Source organism: Lathyrus oleraceus, chromosome 5 (genome assembly GCF_024323335.1).
Source record: "Lathyrus oleraceus cultivar Zhongwan6 chromosome 5, CAAS_Psat_ZW6_1.0, whole genome shotgun sequence".
Classification (NCBI taxonomy): domain Eukaryota; kingdom Viridiplantae; phylum Streptophyta; class Magnoliopsida; order Fabales; family Fabaceae; genus Lathyrus; species Lathyrus oleraceus.
The window spans coordinates 321,182,519-321,197,319 of NC_066583.1; positions in this window are offsets into that span (position 1 = coordinate 321,182,519).

Here is a 14,801-nt window from a genome sequence, read left to right on the forward strand (position 1 = left end):
TGATAAGGACTTTGCTGCTGAAAATTTTGATTGTTGAACCTTGATGGTTGGTAACCTTGATTGTTCCTTTGATAGCCTTGATTTTGATTGTTCACATAACTCACTTCTTCTAGCGGAGGGCAAAAACCAGTAGGATGATCTCCTTGACATAATTCGCAACATGCTACTTGATGTCGAACTTGAGAACTTTGAATCTCCTTCATTTGCTGTGGAAGCTTGGCCATTTGTTGAGTAAGCAACTCCATTTGTTGAGAGAGTAGCTTGTTTTGAGCAAGAATGGCGTCATTGGTATTTAACTCAAGAACTCCCGGTTTACGTTGTGAAGGACTACGGTCATGTTGACTTTGACGATCATTGAGTGCCATCCGGTCAATAATGACGTTAGCTTCTTCCGCGTTCTTTGACATAAGAGAGCCACCCGCGGTAGCATCCAAAAGTGTTCTGTGAGTTGATTGGAGCCCATTTAGAAAAATATGGATTTGAGTGAGCTCATCAAAACCATGACCCTTGCATTTTCTCAACATTGACTTGAATCTTTCCCAAGCCTCATTTAAAGACTCGTTGCTTCCTTGAGTGAATACCGCAATAGCCGTTTTGGCTTCCATGAATCGGGATTGAGGGAAATATCTTTCTAAGAACTTTTCTTCTAACAAATTCCAATCCGTCATCACTCTTGCTGCTTGATCAAGGTACCACTCTTTTGCCTTTCCCACTAAGGAGTGTGGGAACATCCTTTTGAATAATGCTTCTTCACCCGCCTCGTCTATCCCCGTAGAACCCGCAATCTCATAAAATTTGATGAGATGGGTATACGGATCTTCATGATCCATTCCGGTGAATGGATTCGCATAGAGAAGTTGGAGGATTCCGGTCTTCATCTCCGTATTTCTTCCTCCACGGGCAAATTGAGCATTCCTTCTTGGACTATTAGCGGACATTTCGGTACGATTATCCTCCGCCATGTTTCCTTCACAAGCCTCTACAACCACTTCTTCGATTTGAACAAGTGCGGAAGTAGATGCTTCTTCTCTCCGGTTCCTCTCTTCGGCTAGTTTCCTTCTTCTTTGTGTTTTGCTATTGAGTTTCCGAAGTGTTCTTTCAATTTCAGGATCGAATTGAAGTTGCTCCTCGGTTGCTTTTCCTCGCATGCACTAGAATCTACAAAACTAGCAAACCAAGTGAAACAAAAAAGGGATAGTAATAAATGTAACACAACTTAAAATAAAGAATTATTGCAATGCTTGTAATATCGACACCAATCCCCGGCAACGGCGCCAATTTGTTGAAAAGTATATCTTCGGCAAATATTTTTATATCGTATCCACAGAGATTGGTTGATATTACCGCCGTTCTATAATCCGATTTGTTATAAGTTTAGAAAGTAACAAGGTTGTTTTGTTTGGAAAATTATCTTGTAAGTAAATGTCACTAAAAACAGTAAAATGGTTTTAATCGAATATAAAAGCTTGGCAAGATTGGAGTTCACTATTTCAAATGTTTATGCTTCCTTATGATAACTATATAGATTTAAGATTATTGATGATGTTCAAGTATCCTCTCAAAGTCATTTATATCTAAATGATATTGTGATAATCACTATATTGATCCTTAGACGATCTCTCCACCTAACTATTAATATAGCAATCTTTAATGTTTAATACCAAAGAAGAGTAATGAATAAATCTATCTCTACAACTTATTCACTACTTGAAAATCTGTTTTATGTCAAGACTCAAATAATCTGTCTCGACAACTACTCAAATCTGGTTTTCAACTTAGGGCAAAAACAGTATTCAATACATCAACAATCTTTATCATATATATAAATCAATTGGAATACATAAACATACGAGAATAGATACTACCTCCAATCTTGACAAAAGGGAGTTTAGCTCCTCATCATCATTGTTACAAAGCAGAAGCTTAAAGAAGAAAAACTTTGTTTTTCTCTCTTACAAAAATCTCTCAATGTCAATGTGTGAATAGTAGTCAACGAATGAATTCCCTAGAATAATGTATTTTTCTTTACAAAAAGGGTTGACATTTTCTTAATTGGTCATTCTCATCCAAAGCAGGAAAGCTTTTCCAAGGCAGACACCAAAATGGCAACAACTTTCTCTGCAAGACAGCACTTTTGGCCCTTAACCAGCTTGCTGGATTCGCAGCCTTCGCGGCGCGAAGGCAGTTCGCGGCGCGAACTGTTGCTTATCCATCTTCCTTGTTTGGCAAGCTTCATCCAAGATGTGGTGTTGCATTCCAAAGCCTTCTCATCCAAAAATTCTACAAAACTAACAAATATGTGAAATAACTATTCAAAACAAAATAAATTAAACCTAATTGCATTTATACAAAATAGTGAGAACAAAAGTGTGTAATTACATCAAAACTTGGTAAAAGGGACCAATAAAATGATATAAAAAGTAGTATTAATTGGTCCCTAACACCTGCCTCGTGAATCCATGGTCTGTCTAACATACAACTATATGATGGGTGGATATCCATGACCTGAAAAGTGATCTGGAAATCACTTGGTCCAATCTTGACTGGGAGTTCAACCTCACCAATCACCGTTTTGCGGGATCCATCCAAAGCTTTTACCACTACTCCACTCCGCCTCATGGGAGGCCCCTGGTATGACAATCTGGCCAGAGTAGACTTTGGAAACACATTCAATGATGATCCAGTGTCTACCAGCACATTAGACATGGCATCATCCTTGCAGCTCATAGATATGTGAAGTGCCAAATTATGGTCTCTTCCCTCCTCAGGGAGATCAGCATCACAAAAACTCAGATTGTAACAAGCGGTAATGTTTGTAACAATACTATCGAATTGTTCTATTGTGACATCATGGTCTACATACGCCACATCCAACACCTTTTGCAGAGCTTCACAGTGTGGTTATGAGTTCATAAGCAAAGATAACACTAAGATCTTTGACGGCGTTTGTAGGAGTTGATCTACAACATTGTATTCACTCCTCTTGATGAGCCTTAGCATCTCATCACAGTCTTCTTTCGTCGTGCCATTCTGGCAAGCAGAGACAGGAGTTCTTACAGCGGTGGCAGGTTTATTAGCAACAAGTGTCGGATTCGGAGCAACAACAGAGTTTCCAACCGGGCGCACAGTACAATCAGCAACATCAGCCCTTCTGATGTCTGCCTGGGGTTTCGGCGGAGCCGAGAAAACGCGACCACTACGGGTCAGGCCGCTGACATCAGCGATATTAACAACAGAGGTAGAGGGCAGAGGCACCTCCTTCCCATCTTCCAATGCCACATCATTGTAACGATAGGGGACAGCCTTATCAGAAGAATATGGCACAGGGCCAGCTGGTTTAATTATCAAAGAGGGAGAAGCCTTTTGTTTGTTGCCATCATATCGGATGACAACAGGCTCTGGGATCCGAAACACTGGTGATATCACATTGACTTCATCATCTCCATCGCGATTCTGAAGTATTTCAATTACACCTTCATCCAGCATTTCTTGGATGTCTTTACGGACTTGGCGACATCCCCTCTGATTGACAGTGCAAACACGGCATCTGTCATGGTCGTGCTCATAGTGACTGTATTCACACAACAATCTGTGCATCTCGACCAATAATTGTCGAATATGGCTGACATATTTGACCTTATATTTACCAGGGCACCCCTGGACCATGTTGACAGCAGATTTCCCATGCTCGGGCAATGGGTTCTTCTTGATGTTAGGACTTACGTCCTCGAAACACAATATACCGCTCCTAACAAGGTCTTGAACCTTGGTCTTCAGTGGGTAGCAATTTTCCACGTCATGTCCGGGGGCACCGGAATGATAAACACAATGTAGCTCGGGCTTATACCACCACTGAGGGTTGGTGGGTATAGCCGGTGGATCGCGTGGAGTGATCAGTTTTCTCTCTATCAAAGAGGGATATAGCTCCGCGTAGGTCATGGGAATAGGATCGAAAGTGACCCTTTTCCTCTCATAGCTGGTACTGGTCTGATTATTGTTTCGAGGCTGGTAGACCTGCTGTTGAGGACGGTGATGTTGTTGTTGATATTGTTGATGTTGATGTTGCTGGTTATTATTATGCTGATAGTGCTGGTTTTCTCTGAAAACAGGTGCTATGTGAGCCACCTGATGCTGATTACCGGCGGGCCGCACGGTCTTCCTCCTCACCGAGGGTCTTCTGGGTTTGACATGGGAGGTCACAGCATGTGCCTCACTATCTTTCTTCTCTCTAAACGCCCCATATCGTTTGACAGAAGAGCCTTCTTCTCTAGTCAGGCGCCCTTCCCTGACTCCTTCCTCCAAACGCATCCCCATGTTCACCATCTCGGTGAAGTCAGAAGGAGCGCTGGCAATCATCCGCTCATAATAAAATGAGCTCAAGGTCTTCAGGAAGATCTTGGTCATTTCTTTCTCTTCCAGCAGAGACACAATCTGTGCAACTAGTTCTCACCACCTCTGGGCATACTCATTGAAAGTTTCCTTGTCCTTTTGGGACATGGCTCTCAATTGATCCCTATCGGGAGCCATATCACCACGTTATACTTGTATTGCTTGACGAAAGCTTCGCCAAGGTCATTGAAGGATCAAATGTTCGTGTTGTCCAAGCCCATGTACCATCTCAGGGCAGCACCGGACAAACTGTCCTAGAAATAATGAATGAGGAGCTGATCATTGTCGGTCTGAGTCGACATCTTCCTCGCATACATAACCAAGTGGCTGAGAGGACAAGTATTTCCCTTGTACTTTTCAAAGTCAGGCACTTTGAACTTTACAGGGATTTTGACATTCAGAACTAGGCAGAGTTCAGCAACAGACTTGCCAAAGAGGTCCTTCCCTCTGAGAGTTTTGAGTTCCTTGCGGAGCTCAAGAAACTGATCATTCATAGCATCCATCTTTTCATATACGTCTGGGCCCTCAGACGACTCAGAATGGTAGATGGTGTCGTCTACTCTTGGCATAGTATGCACGACCGGAGGTGGAACGGCGAGGACCGGGCTAGATGCCGACAGAGAAGCAAACGTTGGGGCGAGACCCTCAAGAACAAAGTTTGCGGGCATCCCCCAGGGAAACCCGGCTGGCATAGCAGTTGGCGCGAAGTGGGCGCTAGTAGCAGGCACTATTGAGGAGGCAATCTCAAAGATAACTGTCCTCTAGGGAGGAGTTGAAGGCGTTGGAGACGACTGGCTTTGAGCGGCCATGAAAGACTCCATCAGGGCAGTCAGTCTGGCCACTTCCTCCTTGAGTTCTCAGTTATCTTGCTCTAAGTGATCCATTAGTCTTGAAGTGTTGGCTCGGGTGTAGTACCGGTGAGTCAGCTTGTCTTCAAAATAAATGAAGAACACAAAGTTAGACCACTGAACAAGAAACCTAGAGTAAAACCTGCTTATGCACATGATGCATGCAATGCTTGTGCATATGATTTATTTTATTTATCAGAGGAACTTTAGAGTCCTATTTGCAAATATTTGGAAATATTAATCATCATATCAATAATATTTGGAAAAAATTTTACACCAAAGAAGTACAATCTTGGTAACCAAATACAATACAAGAGAGAAGGAAAATGAACATCCTATGGAACCCTAGAAACAGTCGTCTAAAGATCTGGAGACCGGAAGATAAGCTGCACGAAGCCTCTTCACCTCCCTCTCATAGGCTGCTTCCATATCTGTCTTCTCTTTGGCGAGTCGGTCGTACTTCCTCTTCCAAAACTTGGAAGACTGAGGAAGAAGAGAAGTCACCACATCATCAGGCTCGTCGATAACCTGATGCTCAAGAAACTCTATTAATGCATCCTTATCTCTAAGCTGCTGAAGTAGCTCCTCTCGTTCACGGATCCAAGCACGCGAACGGTCTTCGTCTCTCAACTCCTCTACTCCTTGGTCAGGGAGGGTTGAAGGCCCAGCCACAACCAAAGATGTAGGTCTCAGATACTCATAAGGCATAAGGTATTCGGAAGCTCTCCTCCTCACCCACGAGGTATATGGTTCCAAAGCAATACAGTTCTTCAGACCAAGCTCTTTCCTTCCCTTCCTATGGATCTTGCACCAAGCGCGAACCATCCTACCCTTCAAGCCTTAGGGATCTTTACCCTCCTGAAAGAATACACCCTCTAACAGAATGTTATTAGGTTTATCCCTTAGGGGGAACCCAAGCTGACGACGTGCCAAAATAGGATTGTAGTTAATCCCACCACATGTACCAAGAAGAGGCACATTGGAGAATTCACCATAAGAGTCAATAATCTGCACACCATCATATACACGGTTGTACCAAAAGATATCATCATTAGTGAGAGACATGAGCCTCGTGGACCACCGTAGACATCCTTTGTTCTCCTTGAAGGCGACCGTTTGTGGCAAGTGCGAAATAAACCACTTGTACAACAGAGGCAAACAGCATACAATGGTACCACCACCCTTTGCATTCCTCATATGCAAAGAAAAATAAGTGTCACCCAACAGAGTCGGAACGGGATTAAGAGTAGAGAAAATCCTAATAGCGTTCACATCCACAAACTTGTCGATGTTGGGGAATAACACTAGCCCATAGATGAGAAGTACAAATATGGCCTCAAAGGCGTCCTCACTCATGGCCTTCCCATACAAAGTGGCTTGAGCAATGAGAAACTCAGAAGGGAGACCTTGAATTCCACCTTTGGTAGTCATATGAGCACCAACCAGAGATTCATCTATATGCAACATATCAGCAATCTCTTGAGAAGTAAGAACCCTTTCTAAGCCACTGAACGACAACTGATCTAGGATAGGTATATCCACAAGATATGCATACTCCTCAAGCGTAGGCAAAATCTAGAAATCCGGAAATGTGAAGCAACGGTACAAGGGATCATAGAACTGCACCAATACACTCATCAGACCTTCGTCCACCTGAGTAGCCAGAATAGATAGAAGCTTCCCATGACGAGCCTTGAAATCCAAGGGATTTAATACATAGGATGTCAAATTCCTTAGCTCTTTCAAGTCGGGTTGTCTGAAACTGTACTTCTTCGTATTCCTTCTTTGTCTATCCATGTCTGAAAATTTGCAAATAGACCTCTTAAGTTCCTTGAAAATTTTCTCATTATTGATGATATGGATGCAAATGGGTGCATGAATGCATGGATGCAACAATCACACTCAAGGATCAAGCAAAGCACACCACACAAAGGTCATGGGATGGATCAAGTCATCCTTAATATCAATCATCCATTTTGATGGATTAAGGTTTACACCTTATCAACACCCAAGTTCCATTGATATTAAGGATACACAAGAACAGATCAACCATGAATCAAAGGTTTGTTGTAAGTCACGAGCATGGAGTCTCGGTTAAGAACCACCCAAAGGGAGTGTACTAGGGTTTAAACCTGCCAAACATGTTCTGCAAGAGGTTCCCATAGTCATCATCCCATCTTTCGGATATTATCGGATAAACGACTACTCGTATTCCAAAAATATTCTTAAGAGAGACTCTTATGAGTGTAGTATCGCGTAACAATCGTATCAAATCTTACATTTGAACGACCTTCACACTACGTCCTAAAAAAGGCCAAGATGGGCTTGGTAAACTAAGGTCATTGGCTTTTAAGGTCTATATTGGAAAGAGTAATGCCTAACCACGACTACTCGTGTGACATTATTGATCCCAACATGACCTCCACCAAGTGAATGGGCTTGCAAGTCAACTTGCTAAGGAATAACTCCACACAAGATGACAAGACTATGCCATTCTCCTACGCTAAATGCACTTGAGTTCGGGTATAGAACTCATCTCACAAAGATCACCAAGCATACAAGGAATTAGTATATCAAGCAATTCAACCATTACATACAATACAGTAATCCCAAATTGCGCAAAAATATGTCACAAAAATAATATACAATACAATACAACAAAATGTGAAAAGTAGGCAAAACCCACTAGGCAAATGTCCCCAGCAGAGTCGCCACTTTTCTGTAGCGGGGTATTCGTTACCTTTAGATTTATTGACTAAATCAAAAGTAAACCATACAAGTCGAGTCGCCACCGCACTTCTATTTATCCAAAGGAAAGGTTAGAAAGCGAACAAAAACCGAGAAGTTTTATCGAATCAAAAACTAATAAAAATATCAGAGATCGGGGTAATGGGGTTGGTTATGCAATGGGAAGGTTTTAAGCATCCAAAATATCCTAGGTACTCCTAGGGAGCTCTTTTCAAAATTGTTGTATGGTAGGTTGGTATTTGTGAAAATTATTTGTGCAAACATGATTGGGGAGATGAGAGAAGAATGTACAAATTATTTACAATTTTGTGTTTGAATGGATAAACCCACTGCCTACGTACCATCTTAAAAAAGATTAGGATCAAAACCTCGTAGTTCGGGGTAAAAATCTCAAAACAAGTTGGTGAATTGATTGGTCCAAAAGCCTTAAGGTCTTTTGTTATCCAAGGGAGAAAACTCAACCTAAAACCACAAATTCACCATGTGAGGATAGCTTCAACATGCTAGTGAGGGGTTAACCCTATAATAAGCATGGAAGACTCATTGTCCATCACTAAGTATATAGGTGAGTATTATATCTACCTCAAGGATAACTCAAACCTAATAGCTAAAGGTTATGAAAAGTTTTTGATAAGAAGTGTCCATTGAAACCACAAAACATTTGAATGAGTTATATTTACCAATGAAAAGTATTTACAAAATATGGTCAAAGTTGACTTTAAAGATTCAATTCAAAATAAGTGTTATAAAAAGAAAGTTTTGAAAATCAAAAGCATAATGCTTAGGTTTCTAAGGTTTGAAAATAAAATGTTAATGTTTGCACAAAAAGTTTTGGCTTGGGTTAGAGTGGAGGGAAGAAGAAGAATGGCTAAGTCCTAAGCATACAAGAGATGAAGGAGAAGAAACAAGACCATAAATGGAGTTCCCTTCTTGAGATCATATTGATGATTCAAGTAGCTCCCGTCCTTTGGAATAAGCAAGCAAATAAGTGTATACTCAAGCAACCAATCAATCAAGCAAGCTCTTAGGAATCTTCCAATGGCTCTTGTATCTCTCACTTTAGATGCACATGACAATGGTTATTCACTTTGGCTCAAATAGGAATCCCTAGCACAAGAACACACACATCAAAAAGTTCTATAATGTCAACAAGGAATGGACAAGAATGAGTTTAGAGATTTGGTCCTTCCAATCCATCTTCAACATTAAGGCCTTTTTTACACCATTTTTGCATAGGGAATATCCTAGAATCTAAGTCCTTTTTGTCCATTTTTTACATTTGGTTCACAAAAATCAAAACAAACACAAGCATAATAATATATACACAATTATGTGCTCAAGCGAGCAAAAGGCAAATTGCATTAACATAAACATGTGCTCAAATGTGCAAAGGGCAAAAACAAATGAATAATATGTACAAGAATAGTAAATTGCATAAATGTAAAGTACAAGAATTAAATGTTAATGGTTAATGGTTAGTGTTAGTGTGCCATAAGGCAATTTAGCGCTATGTTAAGCAATCGTAAGTGGACTAATGTAGTAGTCACACCTATCTGAGGCCGGTCAATAAAAATGTAGGCAACAACACAAGTTAGAGATCTTGATTAGTGAATCAAGCTCCTACAACTTGTCATGCCAAAAGAGGATGAGAAATGATCTTGTATTGATTTAGGTTCTTTGCTTGATTAGGAAGCAACATATCCTTAATGCAAAGCCATTCATTTGATCTATGATCAAGATGAATTAGATTTGAATCAAGGAAGGTTAAACCTCTCATACATCAAAGCTAACCACCAATCTTTAACTCATTGATCAAAAAAGAAAAAGAAGAAGAAGAAGAAGATGAATAAGAAAGTGCATTAATGGAAATCAAATGAGATAATCAACATACATTGACCAAAGATAGATGAAATCAAGGTCAAACATTAGTAAACAGAAGCAAAATGAAGCTTAGAAGTCAAGAAACAAATAAAATATTTTTGGTATTTTTCAAAATTAAAATAATACTTGAATTAAAATAAACAATTAAAGGTCAAACTTCAAATCCATTTCAAATCAACTTTGAAAAGTCCAAATGGATCATCCTAAGTTCAACAAGGTCAAACAAAGTTTGACAAAAAATTTCAGCATTTTTAGAAACCAGAAACTGTTTTTTATCAATTAAAAATGCATAAAAATAACCTAATTGAATTAAAATCTCAAATAAATCTCAAATCAATTAATAAATTGATGAGAATATTTTTCATAGATCCATCATCATTCAAAGAGGTTGGAAAAATATTTTTGTATTTTTTGAATATCAAAAACTATTTAAAATGAATTAAAAATAACCAGAAAAGAGAAAATTCATGAAAAATATCAAATGATAAAATAAAAAATGTTAAAAATCATTTTTAGAAACTAGAAATTAAAAGAGAAATAATGCAATTGGTCTCACATTTTTTGGACCAATAATGAGTGAGATATGATTTTTTGAAATGAAATGGAATAAAAGAAATAAAATGGAAATTAAAACCAGAAATTAAAAATAAGAAAAAACGTGAGGCGTTGGATCAGGAGCTCATTAATTGAGCTTGCGCATCAGACGGATCAGGAGCGCGCATCCACCATACACTCAAGTCAAAGCGAAACACCTGGCCATTAAATAAGTCATAACAATGGAGGATCTAGATTAGATCTGGAAAAGAGATTGCACGGTCCAGATTTGATCTGGAGTTGGGACGGTGGTGTACACCACCGTCTTCTCCGGCGAGACCTCCGGTTCCGGTGAGAGTTGCAGACATGGCAACCTCCATCAAATGCCACGATCTATACAACAATGGAAAGTTGGGGTGATGTACATCACCCCTGTGCTAACTATTTCCATTCTAGACTTCCATGGAGAGAGAAATCATAGGTTAAAATTTGTGGTGTTCAACTGAAACTTAGTGGATTTTCAAAATTCAAAGCATAAATGAATTGCCTCTGATGAGAGGACTTCAGCCAACCCAATAAATGCAAGAAAACAACAACAATCAAGGAGTTTCGAAGAAAATAAGTTTGAGCATTCACCTCTGAAATGTGGATCTTGAGAGCACAATTCTCCTTTGTTAATGCTTGCAGTGTAGTCTAGGGATGAAGATGAAGCAAGGTTAAGGAACTATGAGTCTGAAAATCAATCAATGAAATTGAAATTCATATCTGAAAATTGGAAAAGAAAGAGAGAGTTCCTTTAAGTGAGGCTATGGAGGGATTCTTGCAGCATAACAGGCGCCTTCAGGGTGTGAAATTATGAAGCCTTGTGCACTTATTTATAGCAAATGGTAGTTGCATACATGAGCAATGCATGTGAATGAATGGAAAGGGCCTCCATGCATGGGCCTGTACATGCGCATGGAGGGCCCAATTCCTTTTGGTTTGGCAAGCTGAGATCATAACATGATGGAATGGTCGTGCAAAATGGTTGCAATTAGCTTATGCAATGAGTTTTTAATTAGTTTCCAAAAATGCACCAAATCTTTCTCCTCTTCGAAAATGATATTTCCAAAAATAAAACATAGCCTTATGGGTAATGGTTGGAAAGCTCTTGACATGAGGATTAATTGTTATGTTGAACAAAAGTTCATTTGGAATTGGGAAATTGGTGAAAATTGATCATAAAGTGCAAGGTTCAAAACATGTGTATATGAAATATTCCAAAATGGGCCAACTTTAAGCCCTTCTGTTTTAATGATGAAAGCTCCAAATGACAAAACCTTCAACATCAAAGTTATAGATATTTCAAGACAATCAATTTGGACTTACATATTTCCTCATTTGGATTTTTGATGAGAAAGTTATGGGCACTTGAAGTTGGACTTTTTCACATTTCAATGTCTTTGGTCCAAAGTGACCTATAATGTTTTGCATTATCACATGTATTTCTTTTAGGATTATGAAAATTTGTCCAACATAAAAAATGAATTAGACACTTTAAGCTTTCCAATGAATTTGATCCCACCTAAAAATCATGAAAAATGCATGAGTTATGTTCTTGGGAAGTTGATCCAAAATTAGGGTTTCAGTCAAAATAACCTATAATATTTTGGAATGGATAATGACCTTCCAAGCTTCAAATAAATTTTTGGTGAACATGAACGTTGTTCATATGGTTCTTAAGAACATTTTTTCTCTTGGAGTAATCTCCATTTGACAAACACATCAAAAGTTAGGTCTCAGTGTACTTCAAAATAGTCAGATGAATTGACTGATCAACTTCTCAAGTCCATGCCTTAAACATTAATGAATTGATGATTGAGGATACTCAAATAAGCTCAAATATGCATGAAATGATTAATCGAAGAACTTCCCTTGATTGTATTTGATCATGGGTTAAGGTTGCTTCATGAGCAAGGCACAGTTGATGGACAGATGAATTAGGGTTTCCTTGGGAAACAAGCCTCAAGCCCTCTGGTTTGCTTTGATCAAAATGATGAATTGAGATACTTGGGAGGCATATATGATGATTGAGAGCTATGTGAACCATTTTCATGCTTGCTTTCACCTTCACCTGGTCACTTCAATGGGCATAAGAGCCTCCTAGAAGCCTTGGATCTTATGATTGCTCAAGCTACAAGACAAAAGATGTTAGTGACATATTTTTATGCTTTTGGTTAGTAAACAAAGTGATAAAAACAATAATATACAATTCAAGCATGCTTGGTGGTCTCAAACCAACTCACAAATGTTCGCACCCAAAGGTTAAGGAGCCAAGATGCTATGATCCTTGAGGCAAGTGCAAATGCAATGATATTATGTCATGAGGGATCTTAGGGTCAAATTTGGGGTCTTACAATAAGCTATCCCTTAATGTGTCATATTTTGAGTTTTGACTTATGAATAAATAGTCCTAAAAAATATTCATTTTGCACATATTACTAACCACTAATTATATTTCACTAACTTTGTTTACTACTAACCATTATTATTGTTATTTTGTTACAATTAACTTATGGTTATTTTATGTCATTTATACTCACTAACCATTGTTTTTTGTGATCTCATTATCATGTTTACCTTGTAATTTACTCTTATGTCATTACCTTGTAATTTACATTCAAGTATTCATTAACACCATCAACATCATTGTACAAACTCATCATGTATGTTTATTTACTTGTTATTTATTTTATTGTCACCATACACTAAAAAATAAAAGAAAAATGATAAAATGATAATACCAAAAATATTCACTTCACTCATTAATCACTTGGACTTAGAGGATTCCATTTAGGACCTTTGCTTGGAGGCCTTCCTTTATCTTTTGTGATACTTTGTAAACACTTGGATTTTCATCTGTAACTTACATTTATGTTGTAAGAATGATATCATGGCACCACCTTAGAGGGACATGTTTTCCAAATCATTATCCTTTGTTTAGCATAGGTCACTTTTGCACACACCAAGGCCTTCTCTTGGGTTACCTTACAACGAGACCCTTTATTTTCTTGTTGGTTACTTTGCATTCATGTTGCATAAGTCAAATTTCATAATAAAATAAAACAAACCCTTGATTCAACGTCAAGTGACATTTTCATAATCAAATTCAAAATACTTAATAATTACGATTATTGTTATGCACCACAAGCCTTAAGTGGTGGAGAATGAGTAAGAATTTAGCATTTCTACCCTTACTCTGATTATTTTGGACGCAAGATATTTGGCTTGTTATCTAGAATAATCACCTCCGTCCATATACTTTAGTACAATATAATCACAAACATTCTTTCATAAAACCCTTATTCAAGGTAAAAAACAATACAACTCATCAAACTCATTTTTGTGCCTTAGGACATCATCCCAAAAACCCTTTTCTCAAAGGTAAAATCAACCAACACACAAATATTTTCTACTCTGAACTACAGAGCTCTGATTCCTTATCTCCAAATGAGTGACATAGGCACAAGGGTCCCAATCCTTGGCGAGCACTATAATAATAAAATACACCCTCTTTCACACATATTTCTTTTGAAAATAAGATAATAATAGATAAATCCCAATGTATGTAAAATAAACCAAATGGTTCCCATGGAGTACCATGGACGTGAGGGGTGCTAATACCTTCCTCCCGCATAATCGACTTCCGAACCCAAATCTCGGTTGCGAGACCGATTCCTTATTCCCTTTTAGCACTTCCCGTGTGCGTCTCTTTTCCGAGGGTTTTATTGACTATTTCCCCTCACCTCTCCGAGAGAGGTAAACTAAATAAAATTTGGTGGCGACTCTTCTTATTTTGCCTCTCTTTAGTCCCAGTTTTGTTATCGTGAAATCCCGGTAGCGACAGTGTGCTACAAAACCAACCCCACCTTTTATAAATACATTCTCTCCATTACCAAAAGTTTTGGAAACCCTTCCACTGCTTCTGATCTAACTCCTGTGGCAAAGTTGTGGCAGTAGTTGATTATCGCAAATGTTTTACCAAGGGACCAGAACTCTCCCTTCTTGTCTATAGATGACAAATACCTCATCTACTTACTTATTTCAAGAGTAAAGATAAATCTACCTCTTACTATCTTCAACTATCTAAAGGAGAAAATCTTAACCTCTCGTGAGGGTGAGTTTTCCTTCATTCCTTTTAGGAGAGTTTTCTCTGAACTATTTGTTCAAAAAGGGATAGTTAAAGAAGTATAAATGGTAGGTCTAACCAAAGCACTTGAGACCTCTTGAGGAAAGAAGTTAGAAGGTGTCGAAGGCTTGGGGACTTAGAAGAAAAGGAAGCGGGATCCTTAGAAAAATCCTATGGATATTAGTTCCTGTATCTTTTGTATTTTGGTGTTTTTCTCTCTCTTGTTTGGTCTT